Genomic DNA, 23,670 nt, shown 5'->3' with positions numbered 1-23,670 from the left:
GGAAGCTGGCTGAAAATTAGAACTTTACACTTATATTTAACGAAAAATAAACATGCCAGAGCTGAGGATGTAAAGCAAACAACTAGCAAACCCTACAGAAATAAAGCAAACCAGTATCTAGACGTAATATACTGGAACAATGAAGGATCCGATGTCAGGTTCTAGCCTACCCAAATTCAGAAAAAAAGACATAAAAATATCTTACCTGGAGAGAGGAATTCATCAGATTTGTCTAATTTGTCTCGGAAACATTATGTCCATAAGGTGGTTGCCAGGACAAACTAGAATTTGGCGTTTCTGATCTCAGAATGTCAAACCAACCAAGATGACCTCATGTTCTCAGTGCTCAGTTGGACCTAGTCCAGGATAACCAAGATTCCTTCAAGTGAACGATGGAAATTCAAAGACAAAACCCAAGAATCATGAAGGCACTCACACATCGGTCTAGAGAACATATGGTGATTAAAGAAATACAAAATTCCTAACTTGGAATGAAGGAGAACACACTGATGAGCATATCTATGGGAGACAGCTGTGAAAGACCATGAGGATTGATGTGGATTAAGGCTGCCCCCACTCGAAAGCCCAAGGTTAGCTGGTGAACATGCAGAACTATATGACCCGTTGAATTTCTTTTGGTATGAATTAGAGGCGCCCCAGTGAGAGAAGCCCAGGTCATGCTCACCTACATGCCTATCTATGGGGCCAGTTTTGTATCTAGTGTTATATGACCGCACAATAAGAAGAACCCATCTGAACTGAAATCATTTAATGACTTTTTACATCATCTTTTCTATTTCCAAGAAAAATAGGTCACGTACCCATGACTGATAAAATTAGTCCTTAACATCAACTCCAGAAAGCAGCAGGAGCTGTGACTAACCATGGGTCCTTTCCCAATGCAGCAGCAGCAGCTCTTCACTTCCCATACGTCCTGTCCCCATGCTATCCTGTACCATTGTCTAAATAAAAGAGCACCACTGCAAGACCTTGAGGGTCCAAGAAATCTTTCTTTCAACTCTTGAGCTTGCCGACCATGCATCATATCTTGTGGCCCGTATGGGGAACATGCTTCATCGGTTTGTGAGCTCGAATTCTGGTAAGTGCCCTTTTCTTCCTTGTGCCTCTCTCTTTTTCGAGGATGGATCTAAATTCACATCTCCATCAGGAACTGTCTTGAATAGCTGTATGAATTCATGTTTGCTGCCCATGGCTACTCTATGGTGCAAATCTGGCATTCATCTTGAAGAGAATCAGTGCCTTAAGCCTAAGAGTGATGTAGAATGAATTAATCCATTCCTTCCTGACCCTATCTCTAATATATAAATTTTACGTGGGAACAGGTCAGCCATTTAAGTCATTAGGATGGTTGGCAATCTCCAAGAATCCCGTGGAAGTTTTCTATTCCTAAAGCTGGATTGAGATACCTCCCATTACACTTGACCATCTGAACTGTGTGAATGTCCCAATCGGGACTGCAGTTCAGGGAAAGTGCCGAACTCTAACCTTTTGTTGAGTATTGGAAACCCTTCTTCGGAGAATGGCTCCAATACACAATTGGGTAGAATGTCCCCCAGCGTGGCGGAAACTTCTTCACTACTTCTCTCCATCATGTTCTCTCTTAAACTTCTCCTATTCTCTTGGGGACCACTCACCAGGCACCTATTACTTCCAGGCAGAATACGAAAGATGTTCACCAGGCACCTGTTACTGCCAGGCATACCAGGGAAGGTACCCAAGGGATGCAATTCTGGGGGACACCCCCATCACCCCTTGCTATAGGCACCCCACAGTAGGAACAACAGGTAGGATGCTTCCCTAGGTTCAGGGGCGATTTTTAAGGTAATAGACCTGTCTCTTTCACCTTTCTTAGAGTTACAATGGCCAATTTCGTCTCCTTTTGAGCTTTGCAACTGGGAAAAAAAGAAATCTTTCAAGAGTCAAGTCCTCCAACACTGGGAGCCCCAACTTTGGCTTTCTGGGCCTGATCACCCCAGCGACCCCAAGTAGGGTGCCCTCTGTTGGCGGTTGATTCATTGAGTATTTTAGTCACCTACTGAGTTGGCTATGATGTTAGGAGACCTGTGATTTATTCTGTGAACAGTCGTGCTAGGGTAGTATGCCCCAGCATGGGAACTGTTGTGTGACTTTTATCATGATAACCCTCTGGGAATGGCCATGAGGGTGAGGTCTGGTGTTTTCTTTTAATTACTTTGTTTTGCTCATCATGTCCTCTGTTGTCACCAAGTCGAGCTTAATTTCAGGCTAGACTTGAGCAGAACCGGGACCTTCTGTAAAATCGAAAAACTTGAAAATATTTTGAAAGGGACTTAACTCTCAACCCGGGTACTGGGAGACCCGGCCTCCAGCATGTTCCAGGCCTCTGGAGCCACTGCACCTTTGTCCAGTACACTGTCAGTCCTACACTGGCTTTACTGGAATGGGGAATGACGTAAGCATCCCAAGAGACTCACCACTCAGGGTCATTCTACCTAATTAGAAACACTTTCAATTGTATGGGTATGACCCAGAGACTCCAGCTGGGAGAAAATTTGAGAGGTATGTCTGTGCCTTTATGGTGCAGTTGGACAGGTAGATCAACCTAGAATGTCCTTCAAGTTACAGTCCAGTTTCTGAGAAATCAAGAGCAACTGTCCTTACAAAATCCTTGCAAGACTGGAAAGACAGCTCTAGAGGCAGTTCAGATTCCACCTACTTCCTTTATGATGAAAAGGATTCTCATTCCCCCTCTGAAGGAACTACTATGTAGCCCATCACTCATTCTTAAGACTGAAAAAAAAAAGAGGGGAAAGGATAAATGGTCATAAGTGCACCCTTGCAGAAAGTCTACCATCTCGAGGGTCTTCTCCATAAGTGTTAGTAAAAAGGCTCAAAACAAAGTGTGGATTCATAACTGGTGAGATTTATATTATTGTACCGGATTCACAGCAGTAGTTTTAAAAACAATGGTTGTACAGTCTCTGTCTATGTGTGTCTATGTGTACATTATACGTGTGATATTTTTACCCCTGGATGGTATGGCCAAAATTAAGATCTCTGTTTAGTTGGCTTAAAGATAGTGCTTACATAAATTCTAATGTAGTAGAAATTTACTCAGTGCCTTTCAAAGTTAAGGTGATGTGAATTAACCTTTGGTATATGAAAGCTTGTTAAAGTTTGTTGGTTTGATTGAAAATTATCTTGTTGTCAGAGTTGTCGGTATTTGCATAGGATGCAGGCATTCAGCATGGGTTTTCTAGTCCTATAAGCTCACTTTCTTAAATCTGTCAGCAAAATAATAGCTTTATATGATGACCAGTGTTGTCTAATGCCTCATGAGGTTTCTGTAGGTAATCTGGACATAATTGTTGGAAAAAATGGTTTAAATACATAAAACTCATAAAAGTGAGTACAATAACTTTTATGCTCTGTATACTTCTTGAAAAACCAACAGCTTCGAAATTTTTCTGTGTAACAATCTTGAGTTTTGCAAAGTTAAGTTAAATGATAAAAAGATGAATATGCCGGTCATTTTTGGATAGGCTGAAACACTGAATCATTATTAATAAACATATCTAAGTTATCTACTTTGGGCTTCTTCTTGAAGAGGCTAAAACCGTTTGGGTGTATTAAAAAGCATGCCTTGTGTTTTATTGAGAAGTGGCATGTTTCTAAAGTTATGAAGTGTTTAGAATGCTGATATAAAAGACAATTCATAATTATTTACTTTTTTAGCGTTTAGTAGATCTGTTAAGGCTTAAAAGTTCTAATTAACTTATGGAATTAAAGCTACAGGAAATTAATAAGGAAAAGAGCTCGGTATTCAGGGAAGTTAAAATGTATGCTTTCAGTAAAAAAGGTATAAAGAATGGAAATATTTTTGTTTGATGGGTTGAGAAAGATAAATTTGTCCTAATGTACTAGAAAGGAAAAAAAAAGAGTTGTTGACAAATTCTGAAAACGAAAAAGAAAGTTGAAGAAGGTTTGTGAAGTAGAAATTCTGAAAGGAGTTTTATGCCTACTCAAGTAGACTAAAGTAAGTTCAATTAAGTGAATGAGTTTGAATGTGAAACATTATTAGGTGCAGAAATTCAAATTTGGTTTTCTCTAAAATGATACTTTTTCTTGAACTTTGGAGCTGCTCTTGATAAAGAGGTTATAAAAGCTCTTCCTTTGAGTAAGTCTACCTAAGAGAGAAATGTGTTTTGTGAAAATAACGACTGAGGTCACTCTTAAGATTTTTGACTCTTTCTGTCATCACTTTGAATGGATACCTGAGCATTGTTTCACAGTGAGTGTTGTTTCCTATTTGAAGAAGCATTTTAAAAACTTTGGATATGTTTTGACAAGCTTCTCCCTCAAAAATATTCAAATCCTGAATGAAGTCTTTCTTTTGACCTGGTGGACAGAAGAGAAATTACTCTGAGGATTTTCAGAGGGCCCCTGAGACTTCTCAAAGAAATTTGCTCTCTGTTCCTGTAAGGAGGAAAACATTAAACTAATTAGGCTTATTTTTTCTATTAAATTAAAGGGGAAACTGTGAAACAAGTGATGATAGATATTCTTAGGTGGTATTAGATGGGTAAATGTTATTAATATAGATGTCAAAATTATATAGCATTGCTAAGATTCTGATCTTTCCTGGTTATCAGTCATAAGACCGCTTATTATCTGGAAGGGTCATATGTCACAGAAGTATCCAAGTGTCTTTGTCAATTGCCCTTTTGAGTCCTTTGTCCATTTGCAGATAGTTGTTGTTTTACTCTGATGCTTTTTTCTTTTGCAAATATATTTCGTCTTCCAAGATATTCCTGGAAAGGATTCTGACACAGAGGATCTAAACTACAGGTTTCTGATAAACTTTCACATTGGAAAACTGAGCTGAGTAAGAAACTACAGAATTGTAACAGAAACTAAGCTCCTCGATCTGCTAAGGACAGATTTAGCTCAAGAATTGATTATACAGGACTGTGTGAACTGATGAGGACGATTATAATTTTTTAGGACTTCTGTTTGAAATATTGTTGAGTTTTGATGTGTTGTTTTGTTTTCTCATAATGAAGGAAATCTTTTTCTCTTTTCTCTTATGCTAACTTTGACTTACAGCCATTTGGTGAAATTATACCTTTATGAGCAAAACTGAAACATTCATCTTTTTCTCTGTACCTTATCCCTCGAGAATTTGGAAACACTTTGTGACTGAGTATGGTTATTTAGTGGCAATATTTGCATAAGTTCCATAAGATTCCGTTCTCCTTATCACAGGACACATTGGTTATATTACCAAGGCTTTGACTGGAATGTCATATTTGAAACATACAGGCTCAGATATGACAAGACAGCATTTCAGGAACAAAGATTGGACTTTCTGGAATACAGCCACTCAGAAACACGGGCCTGGTACCATGTTTACAGAGATTCTGGCAATCTTACCCGTTAAGTAAGGAAACGTGCTTATTTGGCAGGTGCAAGTAACCTGCAAACACTTTGGGGGACCTGAAAGAGAACTCCACTCAAATCTGTAAGTACTGCAGGCAAAATCTGATGGCAAATCCTTGGCTTGGCTTTTCTGGCCTCTAGAGGCTTTCACAGTTCAATCCGAGATTCCTCATAAAAATTTCCAGCAAGGCATACTTAAAAAAGCCTGTATAAACAATTGCTATTCTTGTAGCTGTTATGTAAATAATTGGAGCAAGTTGTATTGAAACTACACTTTACTTGCAAACCTGTTAAACATGATTTGGCTATCTTTTGTAAAAATGAGGGTGATTTAAGAGAGAAAAAGTTATGTTTCTGTAGAAGCTATAGTAGGCATTCATGGATATTAGATTCTAGCTCTTTCTTCTGCAAGATTCATCTATTACTAATCATAATGTCTCCTTGTGCTCATCTATGTCTGACACCTGTGAGTTCCCTGGCCACAATCAAACATTTTCCTTTATAACATCCCCCCAAATACTAACTAGATTTGCCTTGTCACAGGTGGATTAGAAACAACAAGTTCCAAAGTTAAATTACCTAAATTATCGATACACACAGGATGGACCATATGAAATTTGGGATGAATGTATTTGGTTCACTCCTACTAGTGGTCAACTCACTAAAAGGTCACTCTCTGTTTGGAACAAACCAATCACACCTGTGATACATGGCCTAATAACAGCCGACCTATGGGAAAAATTTGCTGTTATATGTGTTCTCATATCATAGTCTTAAAAAAGTACTGATTGGTTTGGGACTGACTGGGATAGACAGCCCAGCACGCTTTGGTTAGTCCCTAATGGTGCTCAGTGGCTATGCGGCTCCAATTTATGGCCTTTGCTGCCACCTAAATGGATTGCACGATGCACACTAGGCTTTAGCTGGATGCAGGGTAGAACTCCATTTACTGCATCTCCTCCTGCTATCCTACCCAACTGCTATCCGGACCAGCTCTGTCTTCCACTGGTATGACCATCTTTCCGCAATTTTCCTTCCCCAATTAGGTATCAAAAGTGTCGTCTTGCACATGGAAGTCCTAAACAAATTTATTATGAAGGCATTAAATGACGCACAACATAGCATATTGCTGCTCAATTTAGAAGTATCCCAAATGTGTAAGGCAGTCCTCCAAATCCAAATGGCACTGGATGTCTTGACAGCAGCACAAGGGGGCACCTATGCCATTATAAAAACTGAATGTTGTGTCTATATTCCTGACTACTGTCAAAATATTTCTGGCTTCCTATCCCAACCACCAAATTAAATCCATGTCTTATCAACCCTAACTCTAAACGATTGGTTGAACTCCAAGTCAGGACCAGGTTTCTGCACTACTTCAATACTTTATACATTGGGTTAAACATACTGCTTGTATTTCTTATTATAGTTTGTTGTCTGTTTCATGTTTGTCTTCTGCATGTGAAAAAAGTTTCACCTCCTGGACCACCTCTCGTCAAATGATTCTCTCGTCTCCAGAGGCTCTGTATACCTTGTCAGCCTTGAACTCCACAGGTGAAGCCTTCCAGTCCACTGAACTTCCTACCTGTACCTATGACCCCATTTAGGGACAGCTCTGCGACCTTGTACAGCCATAAGTAGTTACAGAAGACTGACCATCGTCCATATCCCCAAACCTCTCCAGTCCAAATGGGTTCAGAGGGTGTTTATGATGTGGATTAAAGCTGTACAAGCTAGAGAAGCCCAAGGTGATCTGGCCAACATGCTAAACTATATGAGCTGGTGGAATTAGAGCTGACTCAGGAAGAGAAGCCCAGGGCATCATCACGTACATGCTGATCTATTTTGCCAGATCCGTATCTAAAGTTATATGACTGCACAATAACCAGACCCCATCTGCACTGAAATCATTTAAAGACATTTTACCACATCATTTCTTTTTCCAGTAAAAATAAATCATGTACCCATGACTTATAAAACTAGCCCTAACCCTCAACTCAGGGCAGCAGCAGGAGCTTTGACTGCTCATGTGTCCCATCCCCAGGGAGCAGCAGCAACACTTCACTACCCATGGGTCCTGTCCCCATGCTATCCTGTACTATTCTCTAAATAAAATAGCACCAATGCCAGACCTTGAATATCAGAGAAATCTTTCATTCGAGTCTTCAGCTCGCCAAGCCCATATCAATAATTATACCATGGAAAACAAAAAACCGTCCCATAAAATGGAAGACACACAGAAATCACACCTGAATAATCCACAATGAAAGATGTCCGTTTTAGAAATACCCTGAACGTACGAAAGACAGAGAAAGGCACAAACCCCAAACCTGCAGTAAATGTCAAACCTAGGCTAAATGGTAAGGGTGAGTTATGAGACTGCTAAAATGGGGCTCTGAAAACCTGTGTCAATGAAGTTTGCTGTCAGAGCAGAGACCCAATTCTGAGAAATCCTCTGACATCACAGTGGAGAAGAAAAACAAACTGGCCTCGTCTACACAGTGCAAGATTTGTCCCAAATAGCATATTCAACTCACATTCCACATCAAATGCAGGTTTCCAATGGAACATGAAAGGTGCTGGCCAGTGGTGCAGTGGTGAAGTCCACAAATTCTGGATCAGCACCCAGGGCAGACCATGCAGAATCCTGGAGGTGAACCTCCTCACCGATGGTCCAGATATTCTGGGGCAGGCGTCCAAGGTAGTGTAGAGGTAGATGGGAAGCAACATCAGACAGCGTCATTCTTGCCCAGCTAATACAGCAGCATAGCCACCAGATGTGAGCACAGCCCTAAACATCTGCCAAAACAAAACCAATGAAAAGTTTCAAAGAATAGGAAAACTGAACCTCTGGAAAAAAAACATGCAAGTAAGAAGAAGAAGATTTCTAGGAATAAGCTTAGACAAACAGGTGCAAGCTATGGAAACCAAAAACTAGCAAAGCTTTAGGGAAAGAAATTCCAGAAAACACAAGGGAACAGAAGGGTATTCCATGCTCTAGGAATGTAAGATCTAAAACACCTGAAACGTCTGTAATGGATAAAGCAATCTCTGGATTGCATGCAATCCCAGTCAAATTTACAGCAATCTTTCCCACAGAAATAGAAGAGAAAATCCTAAAGTCTCTATCCAGCAACAAGGGACCCTGAATAACCAAAGGAATTCTGAGGAGAACGAACAAAGCAGGACGTATCACACTTTGATTTCAACATGTAGGACGAAGCTCTTGGTACCGAACCAGCACAGCCTGGTCCCAAAAACAGGCACAAAGACCAAGGGAACAGAATGCAGAACTCAAGGGTCAACTCACACATATATGGACAGCACATTTACAATGAGGAAGGCAAGAGGAGACAGTGGAGAAAGGAGAGTCTCTAAAATAAATGGTGCTGGGAAGACTGCACAGCCATATGTAACACAATAAGAGTAGATAATGATGTTACACCAGGCACACACACCGCCTCGAAATGGATTAAAGCCTTCAATGGAAGTCTTGAAACAGTGAAACTTCTAGGAGAAAACACAGGCAGTTTGCTCTTTGCCATCTGGGGTAGCCGCCTATTTGGAAGAAGCATGTGTGACTGGGCAAGGGCAACAAAGAAAAGAAGAAAGAAGCAGGACTCCATCCATCGTAGCAGCTTCTGTTCAGTGGGGAAACCGTCCACTCAATGCAAAGACAGCACGACAACAGGGAGAGGATGTTACAAACCACACATCTGAGAAGGGCTGAATAGCCAAAAGACGCAATGACCACACACGTCTCCATAAGAGAAAAAACAAGCCCATTAAAACCTGGGCAGAAGATGGAAACAGAGACTTACCCCAAGAGACAGAAAGGTGGCCAACAGCTGTATGAGCACATGTTCAACACCATTAAGTATAAGGCCAAGACAAAATCCTCACGGCAATGGGATGACAGCTCCCTGTGTTCAGAACGGCTATAAGGAACAAAACAGGAAACAACAAGTGTCAGAGAGAAGGTGGAGAGAAGGGAAGAGTCCTGAACCTCTGGTTGGAGTGCAAACCGGTGAGGGCACTAGGCATAGCCATGTGAAATTGCCTCAGAAATTTCCAAATCCATCTACCATATTATCCACCTATTCCTCTCCAGCGTGTTTATCCAAAGAACTGCGAAACACTAATGCACACAGATCCGTGCCCCGCTGTGTTCACCACAGCCTTACTCCCAATATCCAAGACTTGGAAGCCTCCCTGGTGCCCATCAAAGGACCAATGGAGAAGGAAGTTGGGCTATATCCACACAAAGGCAAAACACTCAGCTGTAAGAAACAGTGCAGTCCAGCGATTTGTGACTGCAGAATCACTCCTGAGGGTGGGAGGGGAACTGAAACAAGCCCAAGGGAGAAATCAAATACCATCGCATCTCACTTACAAGGAGAAGATTAAAATAAGGACCAACAAACACGTAGAACGTGATATGGGATTGGTGGTTCCCAGAGGGAACGGGTGGCAGTGGACGGTGGGAGAAAGAGTTGATTAGGCACAAGTGTGGGGTGTGGGCCTGTAATTAGGCTTACTGTGGGGAAGAAGATGTAGCATACACAGAAGTCTAAATGTATGAGGATGTAAATCTGAAAGCTGTAGGATTTTCTAATGCTAGGTTATGGAAATCAATTCACCTAAAATCAAAACTCCATAAAGGCAAGCAGGTTTAAGGGATAAAGTTTGCAGGCTGAAAGAGTTTAGAGATTATGAACTTCAAAGGATTGATAATCACCTCGAAATGTTTAATGATGCAACATAAAGGTAGACCATTGCAAAGAGATGAAGAGGAACACTACCAACAGAACATGACCCGTGCTAAACCCCTGAGCCAACTGAAAATGTTGCTGTCCACGATGTTACTGCTAATTACCTTTACAAATAAACAATGCAGACCAACATCTTCCCAAGTTCATTCCAAATGTTGGTCCAAAAGTCCAATTCAGGGCCAGCCCTCTGGTGTAGTGGGTAAGTGTCCGTGTTCCACTTGGGCGGCCTGGGACTGGCAGGCTGGCATCGCAGGTGCAGATCCGATTAGGAGAATTAGAAAATATAGATTTCAAGATATGGTGCCGACAGAGATCATGAAGAAGTAGAAATTGTGAGGATACCTTATGAATACACACCAGGAAATGAACCATGAGAATATTACAATCTATGAAGACATCAGGTACACTTCCCCAAATGATGAAGGAAGGAAAACATCTGACCTGCCAAGGTGGAAACACCAGACTGCTATGAGTTGACATGATCATTGCTCATCAGAGGATTGCTTCGGTAACTTCAGCTTTGCAGGGACTCCAGGACTTTCTGTGGGGAAGTCCACACATTTGGCCACATCCACAGAAGATAAGAGATAAATCCCAGGACTATCTTAAAGGAAAGAAACCACTGTCTAGAAGGAATGTAGTAGAACTTTCAAGGTTCGAGGATAAAGTTAGAAACCGACAAGAAGTCCAGAAAAAGGAAAACTATCGCACCTGGAAAGGGGGAGTCTTCAGACTGGTATGAGATGGCTCTGAAACACTGTGTGCATGGAGGTTGTCAGGACAACTTAGAATTCTGAGCGTGTTTATGACATCACAGTGACCACGTCACCAAAGTTGGCCATAGGTTTCCAGCTCTAGGATTGGCCTGGGCTAGGATATTCAATTGAAAGGTACACAGAAACAGCTTTTCCAAACACAAACCGGACACAGAAACTTGAAGACATCAAAGAGACGCTAATTCAAGGGATGAGAAAGGAATCATTGGGAAGAAGAGACAATAGAAGGTCAAGTACTCAGAGGACAACATTGTCATCTACGGAAGTCTGGGGAGGCCATGCTGATTCAAGCTGGAAATGTGTTCTGAAAAATGAGGCCGGACCCGGGGCTTATCAGACCTACGTTGTCCTTCTGCCTTACCCATAATACAAAGTCAAGAATGATCAATTGAGGACATTGAAGAGAAGAATCGAGGCCTCCTTTCCTAGGCCCCTAGCATTCTTGAAGAGAATTCTCAATTCCCACAGCTCTCAAGTCATGGGGGCCCACTGGGTATATGCCAATATGTCACAAGAGAGCTCATTGAAGCCTTGAAGGAATGGACCCCTGCCATGCTTGGGTATGTCTCTTGGTTTGGAGGGGCTCTAGAAGTGTGCTGAAAAGTACCCTTTTGCAGAGGGCTTCCATCCTTTGTGAAGGCCGGCCTCTCAGGCTACAGGGCTCAGTGGGATCAGTGAGATTCTCTCCCCATATCTCTTACGGTAGAAGGAGTATTGATTATGTGTTTCCATACCACATGTAGAGAGGATGACAGAAAATTAGAACATTACCATTATACTTAAAGAAAAATAAACATTCCACAGCTGAGGATGTAAATTAAACAAATAACAAACGCTGTAGAAATAAAGTAAGCCAGTATCTAGACGTAATCTAGTGGAAAGTTCAAGGATCAGTGGTCAAGCTCGAAACTTCCCAAATCCAGAAAAGGGACAGAAGGTCTCTCACCTGCAGAGAGGAATTCATCAGATTCATCTAATTTGTGTCAGAACCATTGGGCCCGTGAAAGTGGTTGCCACGATAACCTTGAACCTGGAGTTTATCATCTCACAATGTCAAACGAACCAAGATGACCTCGTGTAGTCAGTGCTCAGTTGGATCTAGGCTAGGATAGCAAAGATTCCCTCAAGTGAACGATGTAAATTCCAGGACAACACCCAACAATCACGAAAGGACTCACACCTTGGCCTACAGAACATATGGTGATTAAAGAAATACAAAATTCCTAAAATGGAGTGAAGGAGATCGCACTGATAGGCATGTCAAAGGACAAGCTCATAAAGAACATGACGATTAGACCATGGAAAAGAAAACAGGGTCCCATAAAATGGAAGGCCAACAGAAATCACACCTCAATAATCCACAGTGAAAGATGTCAGTCCTTAGACAGACTCTACTTGAACGACTGAAAGTCCGGGAAAGTCACAACGCCAAAAACTGCAGGGAAGGTCTAACCTGGCCTTACTGGGAAGGGTGAGTTATGAGACTGCTCCACGCGTGCTCTGAAACCCTGTGTCCACCAAGCTAGACTGGACAGAGGAGACACGATTCTGAAAAATCCTCCAACATCACAGTGGGCCACAGAAACAACCTGGCCTCATCTACACATGGCCAGAGTTGGGTTAAAGTAGCATATTCAAGTCACATTCCACTCAACCGCAGGTGGCCAATGCAGCACGAAAGGGTCCAGCCAGTGGGCCAGCAGTGAAGTCCACGTGTTCTGTGTCGGCAGGCCAGGGTCGGCCACGTGGAATCCTGGGGGTGAGCCTCCTCAATGCTCGTCCAGCCATTCTGGGTCAGGCGTGCGAGCTAGTGTAGAGGCAGATGGGAAGCGATGCTAGACAGCGCCACTCTTCCTCAGCAAAGAGAGCAGCACGGCCAGCAGATTTGAGCACAGCCATAAACTTCTGCCAAACATAACCAATTAAAAGTTGCAAAGAATAGAAAAGCTGAACCTCAAAAAAAACCGATGCCAGTGAGAAGAAAACGATATCTGCGAATAACCTTGGACAAACAGGAGAAAGTGATGGAAACCAAAAACTAGCAAAGTTTTGGGGAAAGAAATTCCACAAGACACAAGGAAATGCAAGGCTATTCCGTGCCCTTCGAATGCAACAACGGACACACTTGAAACGTCCATACGGCATAAAGCTGACAAATAAAAATGGGAAGCAATTGGATATATTGGACTATATGAGGAAGCCATTTGGTATAAACCTAATTCGGCCTGATTTTGTTTTTTCCAAAAGGGCCTGACTATGGCTATTTAGCACACATTGCATATCTGCTTAGACATTTCCTATGGCCCTTGAGATAAAGGTGCAACTTCCCCCCACATTAGCATTTCTTTAGGGATAAGCATTTCTCCCTAGGCTAGGAACTGATTGCTGCACTCACCTTTGACCAACCAGCTCACCTGTGACCAGTCAGCTGGAGACAACAGACTGCCACCCTACTGTGTTCACTGAGACAGAAGACCTACCTGCTATTTCCATCAATAGCTGTGCCAACAGAGCAGTCTCGCGACTACTGTAAATGGGACATTTCAATCCTATGTGAAACATCCTCTATGAGGGGAATACAACCAGTCTGTGCACCCCACTTCTCTGATGCTCTTTCTTCCTTTGGGTAGAAAGGCCCTGGGTTATAATCCTCAGATTGAAGCTCAGAATAAACTCCCCCAAATTTTCATTTACAGATTGGTTACGGATTATTTTTGTCGACAAAGCAATGTCTGGATTCCATGCAGTCCCAGTCAAAGTTGCAGCAATCTTTCCCACAGAAATAGAAGAGAGAATCCTAAAGTTTCTATCCAGCAACAAAGGACCCTGAATAGCAAAAGGAATCCTGGGGGAAATGAACAAAGCAGCAATTATCACACTTTCTTACTTCCACATATAGGACGAAGAGCTATGTACCAAAACAGCACAGCCTGGCCAGCAAAGGAGGCACACAGATGCATGGAACAGAATCGAGAGCCCAGAAATCAACTCACACATCTATGGACAGCCCATTTTCGACCAGGGAGCCAAGAGGAGAAAGCGGAGAAAAGAGACTCTAGACAGGAAATGGTGCTGGAAAGACTGCACAGCCAGATGTAACACAATGAGAGTAGACCGTGATGTTACACCAGGCACACACACCACCTCGAAATGGATTAAAGTCTTGAATGGAAGACTTGAAACCCTGACAATTCGAGGAGAAAACGCAGGCAGCTTGCTCTTTGCCTTCTGGCTTGGCCGCCTATTTGGAAGAAGCATGTGTGACTGGGCAAGGGCAACAAAGGAAACAAGAAACAAGCGGGACTCCATCCAACACAGAAGCTTCTGCCCAGCCAACGACACCATCGACTCAGTGCAAAGACGTCACAACAACTGTGACAGCAGGTTTGCAAACCACACATCGGAGAAGGGGTGAATAGCCAAAGATGCAGCAGAGGCATATGTCTCCACAGGAGAAAAATCAACGAGCCAAATAAATCCTGGGCAAAAGATGGAAACAGACAGCTCTCCCAGGAAGATAGAAAGATGGACAACAGGCGGTATGAAAACATGCTCATCATCATTAAGTCTCTGCTCAATGCAAATACGAACGGCACTGAGATAGCAGCTCACAGGGGTCAGAATGGCTATAAGGATGAAGACAGGAACCAACATGTTTCAGAGAGGAGGTGGAGAGAACGGAAGCCTCCTGCACTGCTGGTGGGAGTGTAAACCGGTGCAGCCACTACGCGAAGTGGTGTGGAATCGCCTCAGAATTTTCAGAATCCATCTACCACATGATCCAGGTATTCCTCTGGGGCATATATATCCAAAGAACTTGCAAACGCTAATGCACAGAGATCCGTGCACCGCTGTGCTCACCAAAGCCTTACTCCCGATATTGAAGACAGGGAAGCCTCCCTGGTGCCCATCAAGGGACAAGAAAGATGGGCTATAGCCACACAACGGCATAGCACTCAGCTGCAGGAACAGAAGCATTCCAGCCATTTGTGACCAACAGAATGGCTCCTGAGGGATTTAGGGGAATGGAAACAAGCCCCAGAGGGAAGGTCAGATACCATAGGGTCTCACTTACAAGGAGAAGAGGAAAAAAAGGACCAAGAAACAGGTAGCACGTGACATGGGATTTCTGGTTCCCAGAGGGAAAGGTGGCAGGGCCCAGAGGGAGAAATAGTTGATTAGACACAAGTGTGTGGTGAGGGCCTGTAATTAGGCTTACGGTGGTGAAGATGATGTAACGTACACAGGAGTCTAAATCTATGAGGATGTAGATCTGAAAGGTATAGGATGTTATAATGCTGGGTTATGGCAAACAATTCACGTAGAATCAAAACTCCCAAAAGACATTAAGGTTCACGGCTTAAAGCTTTGGAGTCTGTAAGAAATTAGAGAAGATGAACTTCGAAGGATTGGTAATCACCTCAAAATGCTTAATGACGCTACAGAAAGGTAGACCATTGCAAGGAGACGAAGAGGAACACTACCAAGAGAACGTGTTCCATGCTAAACTCATGAACCAGCAGAAAATGCTACCGTCCATGATGTTACTAACTGCCTTCACGAATGATCGAAGCAGGCCAACATCTTCCCAAGATCAGGCCAAAGGTTTGTCCAAAAGCCCAATGCAGGGTCGGCCCTGTGGTGTAGCAGGTAAGTGCCCAAGTTCTGATTGGGCGGCCCGGGCTTCACCTGCTATCATCAGGGTTGCAGATCAGATTACTAGCATTAGGAAATACAGATTTCACAGTATGGTGGGCACACAGATCATAAAGAAGTAGAAATTCTGAGGAGGCATTTTCAATACACACCAGAAAATGGACGCTGAGAATATTACAACCTATGAATGCATAAGGTACAATTTCCCAAATGATGAAGGAAGGAAAACATGTGACCTGCCCAGGTGGAATTGTCAGACTCCTAGGAGATGACATGCTCATTGTGCATCAGAGAATTGCCTGGGCAAATTCAACTTGGGAGGAGCTCCAGGAATTTCTCTGGGGAAGGTCCACCCGTTTGACCACATCCACAAAAGATAAGGGAGAAAACCAGGGATAATCTTCATGGAAAGAAACCCGTGTCTAGAGGGAATGTTGTAGACCTTGCAAAGTTCGAGGAGAAAGTTAGAAACCAACAAGAAATCCAGAACTGGGAAAACTATCCTACTTGGAAAACGGGAGTAGTCAGACTGGTATGAGATGGCTCTGAAACACTGAGTTCATGGAGGTTGTCAGTACAACTTAGAATTCTGAGGGTGTTTATGATATCACGGTGAACATGTCACCCAAGATGGCCACATGTTTACAGTCCAAGGATTGGCCTAGGCTTGGAGAATCAAGTGAGAGATACCCAGAAACAGCTTTTCCAAACGGAAACCGGGCACAGAAACTTGAAGAGACCAAAGAGACGCTGATCCAAGGCATGAGAAAGGAATCATTGTGATGATACCTCATGCTTTCTTCGTTTTCTTCCATTCCAAGAGCACTGAATTCCCTTCCGTTTCCTTGTGTCCTCTGGAATTTCTTTCCCAAAGGTTTGCTATTTCTCGGTTTACATAGCTTTCACCTGTTTTGTGCAGGTTATCCCTAGATTACTTGTTTTTCTTTCTAGCATGCTTTTTTGTTTTTTGAGGTTCAGTTTTTCTATCATTTGCAACTTTTAATTGGTTTTGTTTAGGCAGATGTTTACTGCTGTGCTCACATCTGCTGGCACTGCTGCCGTATTTGCTGAGGAAGACTAACGTCGTTTCCCATCTGCCTCTACACTACCTCGGACGCCTGCCCCAGAAAGGCTGCACGAGCGGTGAGGAGGCTCACCCCCAAAATTCCATGTGGCCAACCACACGCTGCCGACACAGAACACGCGGACGTCACCTATGCAACACTGGCCGGCCCCTTTCGTGTTCCATTGGCAACCTGTAGTTGAGTGGAATGTGACTTGAATATGCTACTTGAGCCCAAATCTGTTCCAGTGTAGACGAGGCCAGGTTGTTTTTCCGGTCCACTGGGATTTGTCAGAATTGGGTCTCTGCTGTCCCAGCAAGCATCATGGACACAGGGTTTCAGAGCCAGCTTGGAGGAGTCTGAGAACTCACCCTTCCCAGTTAGCCCAGGTTTGACATTCACTGCAAATTTGGGGGTTGTCACTTTCTCGGACATTCAAACGTTCAAGCAGACTCTTTGTAAACACTGACTTCATTCACTGTGGAGTATTCAGGTGTGATTTCTGTTTGCCTTCCATTTTCTGGGAGCTTGTTTTCTTTCCTTAGTCTAATCGTAGTGGTCTTTCTGATCACTCTCCCTTCGATATACTTATCAGTGGGTTCTCCTTCTTTCTAGGTTAGGAATTCTGTATTTTTTTAATCACCATATGTTCTGTAGGCCGACGTGTGGGTGCTTTGGTGATTGTTGGATGTTGTCTTCGAATTTCCATCTGTCAGTTGAAGGAATCTTTGCTATCCTAGCTTACGTCCAACTGAGAACTGAGGACACGTGTCCATCTTGCTTCATTTGACATTGTGAGATGAGAAACTCCAGGTTAGACGTTGTCCTGGCAACCACCTTCACGGACACAATGGTTCCGAGACAAATTCAATGAGTCTGATGAATTCCTCTCTCCAGGTGAGAAATCCTTCCGTCTCTTCCCCTGGATTTGGGAAGTTTCGACGTTCAGCCCTGAACCTTGAACGCTCCCCTAGATTACATCTAGATACTGGCTTACTTTATTTCTACAGAGTCTGTTACTGTTTGACATCCTCAGCTCTGGCGTATGTATTTTGCTTTAAATATCATGGTAATGTTCTAGTTTTCAGTCAACCTCCTTCCATATGGTGTCAAAACACAGAATCAGTACTCCTTCTACGGCAAGAGATGGGGGAGTTAATTTCATTGGAGCCCAACTGAGCACTGTAGCCTGGGAGGGCAGCCTTCACACAGGAATGAAGCCCTCTCGAAAAGGGTGCTTTTCAGCACACTTCTAGAGCCCTTCCAAACCAAGCTACATACCCCAAGCATGACAGGCGTCCATGCCTTCAAGGATTCAAAGAGATCTCTTGGGAAACCTTAGCATGTAGCCAGTGGGCCCCCGTGAGGCCAGAGCTATGCAAAGGTAGAGTCCTCTTCAAAGGATTTTAGGGGCCTACAAAAGGAGTCCTCGATTCTTCTCTTCAACGTCCCCAAGAGATCATTCTGTACTTTGGATTATGAGTAAGGCAGAAGGACAATGTAGGTCTGATAAGCCCCAAGTCTGGCCTCTTGTTTCAAATCAAGTTCCAAGATTGAATCTGCACGACCTCACCATCTACTTGAGTAGGTGACAATGTTCTCCTCTCTGTGCTTGTCCATCTATTATCGCTTGTTCCCAATGATTCCTTTCTTCTCCCTTGAATCAGAGTCTGTTTGATCCTTTCAAGTTTTTGTTTGGAAAAGCTGTTTCTGGGTATCTCTCACTTGAGTGTCCTAGACTAGGCCAATCCTCGGACTGTAAACATGAGGCCATCTTGGGTGACATGTTCACCGTGATGTCATAAACACCCTCAGATTCTAAGTTGTCCTGACAACCTCAATGCACACAGTGTTTCAGAGCCGTCTCATCCCAATCTGACTAGTCCCCGTTTCCAGGTAGGATAGTTTTCCTTGCTCTGGATTTCTTGTCGGTTTCTAACTTTCTCCAAGGACTTGAAGCGTCTACTAAGTTCCCTCTAGACACCGGTTTCTTTCCTTTAAGCTTATCCCAGGTTTTATCTCTTATCTTTTGTGGATATGGCCAAATGGGTGGACTTTCCCCAGAGAACGTCCGGGAGGCCCTCTCATGTTGAAGTTGCCCAGGCATTCCCCTGATGCACACTGATCGTGTGATCTCCTAGCAGTCTGACAATTCCACCTTGGCAGGTCTCATGTTTTCCTTCCTTCATCATTTGGGGAAGTGTTCCTTATGCGTTCATAGATTGTAATATTCCCGTGGATCTTTTTCTGGTGCGTACTGATAAGGTCTCCTCACCATTTCTACTTCTTTATGATCTCTGTGACCACCAGACCTTGAAATCTGTATTTCCTAAAGCTAGTAATCTGATGTGCACGCGTGATGCTAGCCGGTGAACCCCGGGCTGCCCAAGCGGATGTGGGCACTTACCTGCTACACCACAGCCCGGCCCCAAATTGGGCTTTTGGACCAACCTTTGGCCTGAATTTGGGAAGATGTTGGCCTGCTTCGATCATTCATTAAGGGAAGCGGTAGTAACATCAGGGTCGGTAATATTTGCCGTTGATTCATGATTTGGCTCGGACCATGTTCTCTTGGTAGTATTCCTCTTCATCTCTTTGCAAAGGTCTACCTTTCTGTATCATCATTAAGCATTTGGAGGCGATTGCTAATCCTTGGATGTTCATCATCTGTAATCTCTTTCAGCCTCCAAAGCTTTAGGCCGTAAATCTGCACCCCTTTTCGGAGTTTTGATTTTATGTGAATTGATTTCCGTAACCCAGCATTCTAACATCCTATAGCTTTCAAATCTACATCCTCATAGATTTAGACTTCTGTGTAGGCTACATCATCTTCACCAGCGTAAGCCTAATTAGAGGCCCTCACCACACACTTGTGCCTAATCAACTCTTTGTCCCTCCGTCCCCCGCCCCCCTTTCCCTCTGGGAACTACCAATCCTATGTCACATGCTACGTGTTTGTTGGTCCATTTTTCCTCTTCTCCTTGTACGTGAGATCCTGTGGTATTTGACCTTACCCCGGGGCTTCTTTCAATTCCCCTTATACCCTCAGGAGCCATTCAGGTGGTCACAAATGGCTGCACTGCATCTGTTCCTACAGCTGAGTGCTATGCCATTGTGTGGCTATAGCCCATCTTCCTTCTCCATTCGTCCCTTGATGGGCACCAGGGAGGCTTCCAAATGTTGCATATTGGGAGTAAGGCTGTGGAGAATACAGCGATGCACGGATCTCTGTGCATTAGTGTTTCCAAGATCTTTGGATATATACGCCACAGAGGAATACCTGGATCATGTGGTAGATGGATTCTGAAAATTCTGAGGCAATTCCACACCACTTTGCGTAGTGGCTGCACCGGTTTACACTCCCACCAGCAGTGCAGGAGGCTTGCCTTCTCTCCACCTCCTCTCTGAAACTTGTTGGTTCCTCTCTTCATCCTTATAGCCATTCTGACCACTGTGAGCTGCTATCTCAGTGCCGTTTGTATTTGCATTGAGCAGAGACTTAATGGTGATGAGCATGTTTTCATACAGCCTGTTGGCCATCTTTCTATCTTCCTGGGAGAGCTGTCTGTTTCCATCTTTTGCCCTGGTTTTATTGGGCTCGCTGTTTCTTTTCCTGTGAAGACGTATGAGTTCATTGGATCTTATGGCTGTTCACCCCTTCTCCGATGTGCGGTTTGCAAACATCTGCTGTCAGTTGTTGCACAGTCTTCGCAGACAGTCGATGGTGTCGTTGGCTGGGCAGAAGCTTCTGCGTTGGATGGAGTCCCGCTTGTTTCTTGTTTCCTTTGTTTCCCTTGCCCGGTCACACATGCTTCTTCCAAACAGGTGGCTAAGCCAGATGGCAAAGAGCAAGCTGCCTGCGTTTTCTCCTAGAAGCTGCACGTTTTCAAGTCTTCCGTTCAAGGCTTTAATCCATTTCGAGGTGGTGTGTGTCCCTGGTGTAACATCACGGTCTACTCTCACTGTGTTCCATGTGGCTGTGCTGTCTTCCCAGCACCATTTCTTGTCGAGACTCTCCTTTCTCTGCTGTCTCCTCTTGGCTCCCTGGTTGAAAATGGGCTGTAAATATGTGTTTCAGTTGACCTCTGGGCTCTCGATTCTGTTCCATGGGTCTGTGTGCCTCTTTTGGGCGCCAGGCTGTGCTGTTTCCATACCTAGCACTTCGTCCTATATCTGGAAATCAGAGAGTGTGATGCCTGCTGCTTTGTCCGTTTTCCTCAGTATTCCTTTGGCTATTCAGTGTCTTTTGTTCCGGGATAGAAACTCTAGGATTCTCTCTTCCATTTCTGTGGGAAATAGTGCTGCGACTTTGACTGGGACTGCATGGAATCCAGAGATGGCTTTATGTGGTATGGACGCTTCAAGTGTGTTAGTTCTTCCATTCGAAGAACACGGAATAGCCTTCCGTCTCCTTGTGTATTCTGGAGTTTCTTCCCCCAGAATCTTTGCTGGATTTCGGTTTCCATAGCTTTCTCCTGTTTGGCCAAGGTTATTGCTAGACATTTTTTACTTCTTACTGGCATGCTTTCTTTTTTGAGGTTCAATTATTCAATTCTTTGCAACTTTCAATTGGCGTTGTTTTGGCAGAAGTTTATGGCTGCGCTCACATCTGCGGGCCATGCTGCTGTATTTGCTGTGGAAGAGTGGAGCTGTCTAATGTCGCTTCCCATCTACCTCTACACTACCTCACACATCTGCCCCAGAATGGCTGGACGAGCCATGAGGATGCTCACCCGCAGGATTCCATGTTTCCGATGCCGGGCTCCCAAACCAGAATGCACGGACTTCACCACTTCCCCACTGGCCGGCCCCTTTCGTGTTCCATTGGCAACCTGCAGTTGAGTGGGACGTGACTTGAATATGCTACTTGAGCCCACCTCTGGCCCTGTGTAGATAAGGCCAGCTTCTTTTTCTGGCCCTCTGTGATGTCGGAGGATTTGTCAGAATCGTGTGTCTGCTGTCCTGTCTAGCTTCCTGGATGCAGGCTTTCAGAGCCGGCGTGGAGCAGTCCCATAACTCACCCTTCCCAGTTAGTCCAGGTTTGACCTTCGCTGCAGTTTTTGGCGTTGTGACTTTCTCGGACTTTCAAACGTCCAGTCAGAGTCTGTCTAATGACTGAAGTCTTTCACTGTGGATTATTCAGATGTGATTTCTATTGGCCTTCCATTTTCAGGGATTTTTTTCTCTTTTCCAAAGTCTAGTCGTTACGGTCTTTCTGACCTATCTCTCTTCGATATGCTTATCAGTCTGTTCTCCTTCATTGCAAGCTATGACTTTTGTATTTCTGTAATCACCATATGTTCTGTATGCCGAGGTCTGAGTCTTTTCGTGATTGTTGTGTGTTGTCTTGGAATTTCCATCGGTCACCTGTAGGAAACTGCTATCCTGGCCGAGGTGACACTGAGCCCTGAGAACACGTGGTCGTCTTGGTTGCTTTGACATTCTGAGATCAGAAACTCCAGATTCGAGGTTGTGCTGGCAACCGCCTTCACGGACGTTATGTTTCCGAGACATATTAGAGAAATCTGATGAACTCCACTCCAGGTAAGATACTTTTCTGTCTCATTTCTGGATTTGGGAAGTTTCGAACTTTACTCTCGATCCTTGAGTGTTCCACTAGATTATGTCTAGATACTGGCTTACTATATTTCTATAGAGTGTTTTACTTGTTTGATTTACATCCTCAGCTTTGGCATGTTTATTTTTCTATAAACATAATTGTAATGTTCTAATTTTGAGCCAACCTCCTTACATATGCTGTCAATACACGATATTAATAATCATTCTACTACAAGAGATACGGTGAGAGAATTTCATTGAAGCCAAACCAAGCATACTAGCCTGGTAGGGCAGCCCTCACAAAGCAACAAAGCCGTCTGGAATAGGGTGCTTCTCAGCACAATTCTGGAGCCCTGTCAAACAATGGGACATACACGAAGCATGATGGGGGTCCATTCCTTCAAGTGTTCAAAGAGATATCTTGTGACACATTAGCATGTACCCAATGGGCCTCTGTAATGCCAGAGCTATGGAAAGTGAGACTTCTCTTCAATGAATGCTAGGGGCATAGGAAAGGAAGCATCAATCATTGTCTACAGTGTACTCAGGAGATCATTCTTAATTTTGGATTATGATTAAGGCAGAAGGACAATGTAGGTCTGATAAGCCCCAAATCCAGCCTCTGGTTTCAAATCAAGTTTCAAGCTTGCATCAGCATGGCCTCCCCATACACTTGAGTAGATTACAATGTTCTCCACTCAGCGCTTGTCCCCTATTATTGCTTCCTCACAATGACTTCTTTCTTACCCCTCTAATCAGCGTGTATTCTCTCTCTTCAAGTTTCAGTGCCTGGTTTCTGTTTTTAAATTCTCTTCTGGGTATCTCTAACTTGAGTATCATCGCCTAGGACAATCCTCAGACTATAACCATGAGGCCATCTTGGGTGACATGTTCACTGTGATGTCATAAACTCCCTCAAACTTCTAAGTTGTCCCAGCATCTTCTATGCACATGACTACTCTCCCTTTCCAGCTTGAATAGTTTTCCATTTCCTGAATTTCTTGTGGGTTTCTAACTTTATCCTTGAACTTTTAAATGTCTACTACATTCTCTCTAGACATGGTTTCTTTACTTTAAGTTTATCCTGGGTTTTATCTGTTACATTTTGTGAATATGGCCGAATGTGTAGACTTTCCCCAGTGAAAGTCCTGGAGTCCATCCAAAGTTGAAGTTGCCCACTCAAGCCTCTGATGTGCAATGATCGTGTCATCTCATGCAGTCCGCCAATTCTACCTATGCAGGTCACATCACTTCCTTCAGTCTGTATTTAGGGAAGTGTACCAGATGTGTCATAGATTGCAATATTTTCATGTGTTTTTCCTATTGCCTCTCTCTAATGTATGCTCACAATTTCGACTTCTTTGTGATCTCTGTACACACTATACCATGAAATCTATCTTTCCC

Source organism: Equus asinus, chromosome 1, assembly GCF_041296235.1.
Source record: "Equus asinus isolate D_3611 breed Donkey chromosome 1, EquAss-T2T_v2, whole genome shotgun sequence".
Classification (NCBI taxonomy): Eukaryota; Metazoa; Chordata; class Mammalia; order Perissodactyla; family Equidae; genus Equus; species Equus asinus.
The sequence above is the reverse complement of the archived record's forward strand: the minus strand, read 5'-3'. Positions refer to the sequence as shown.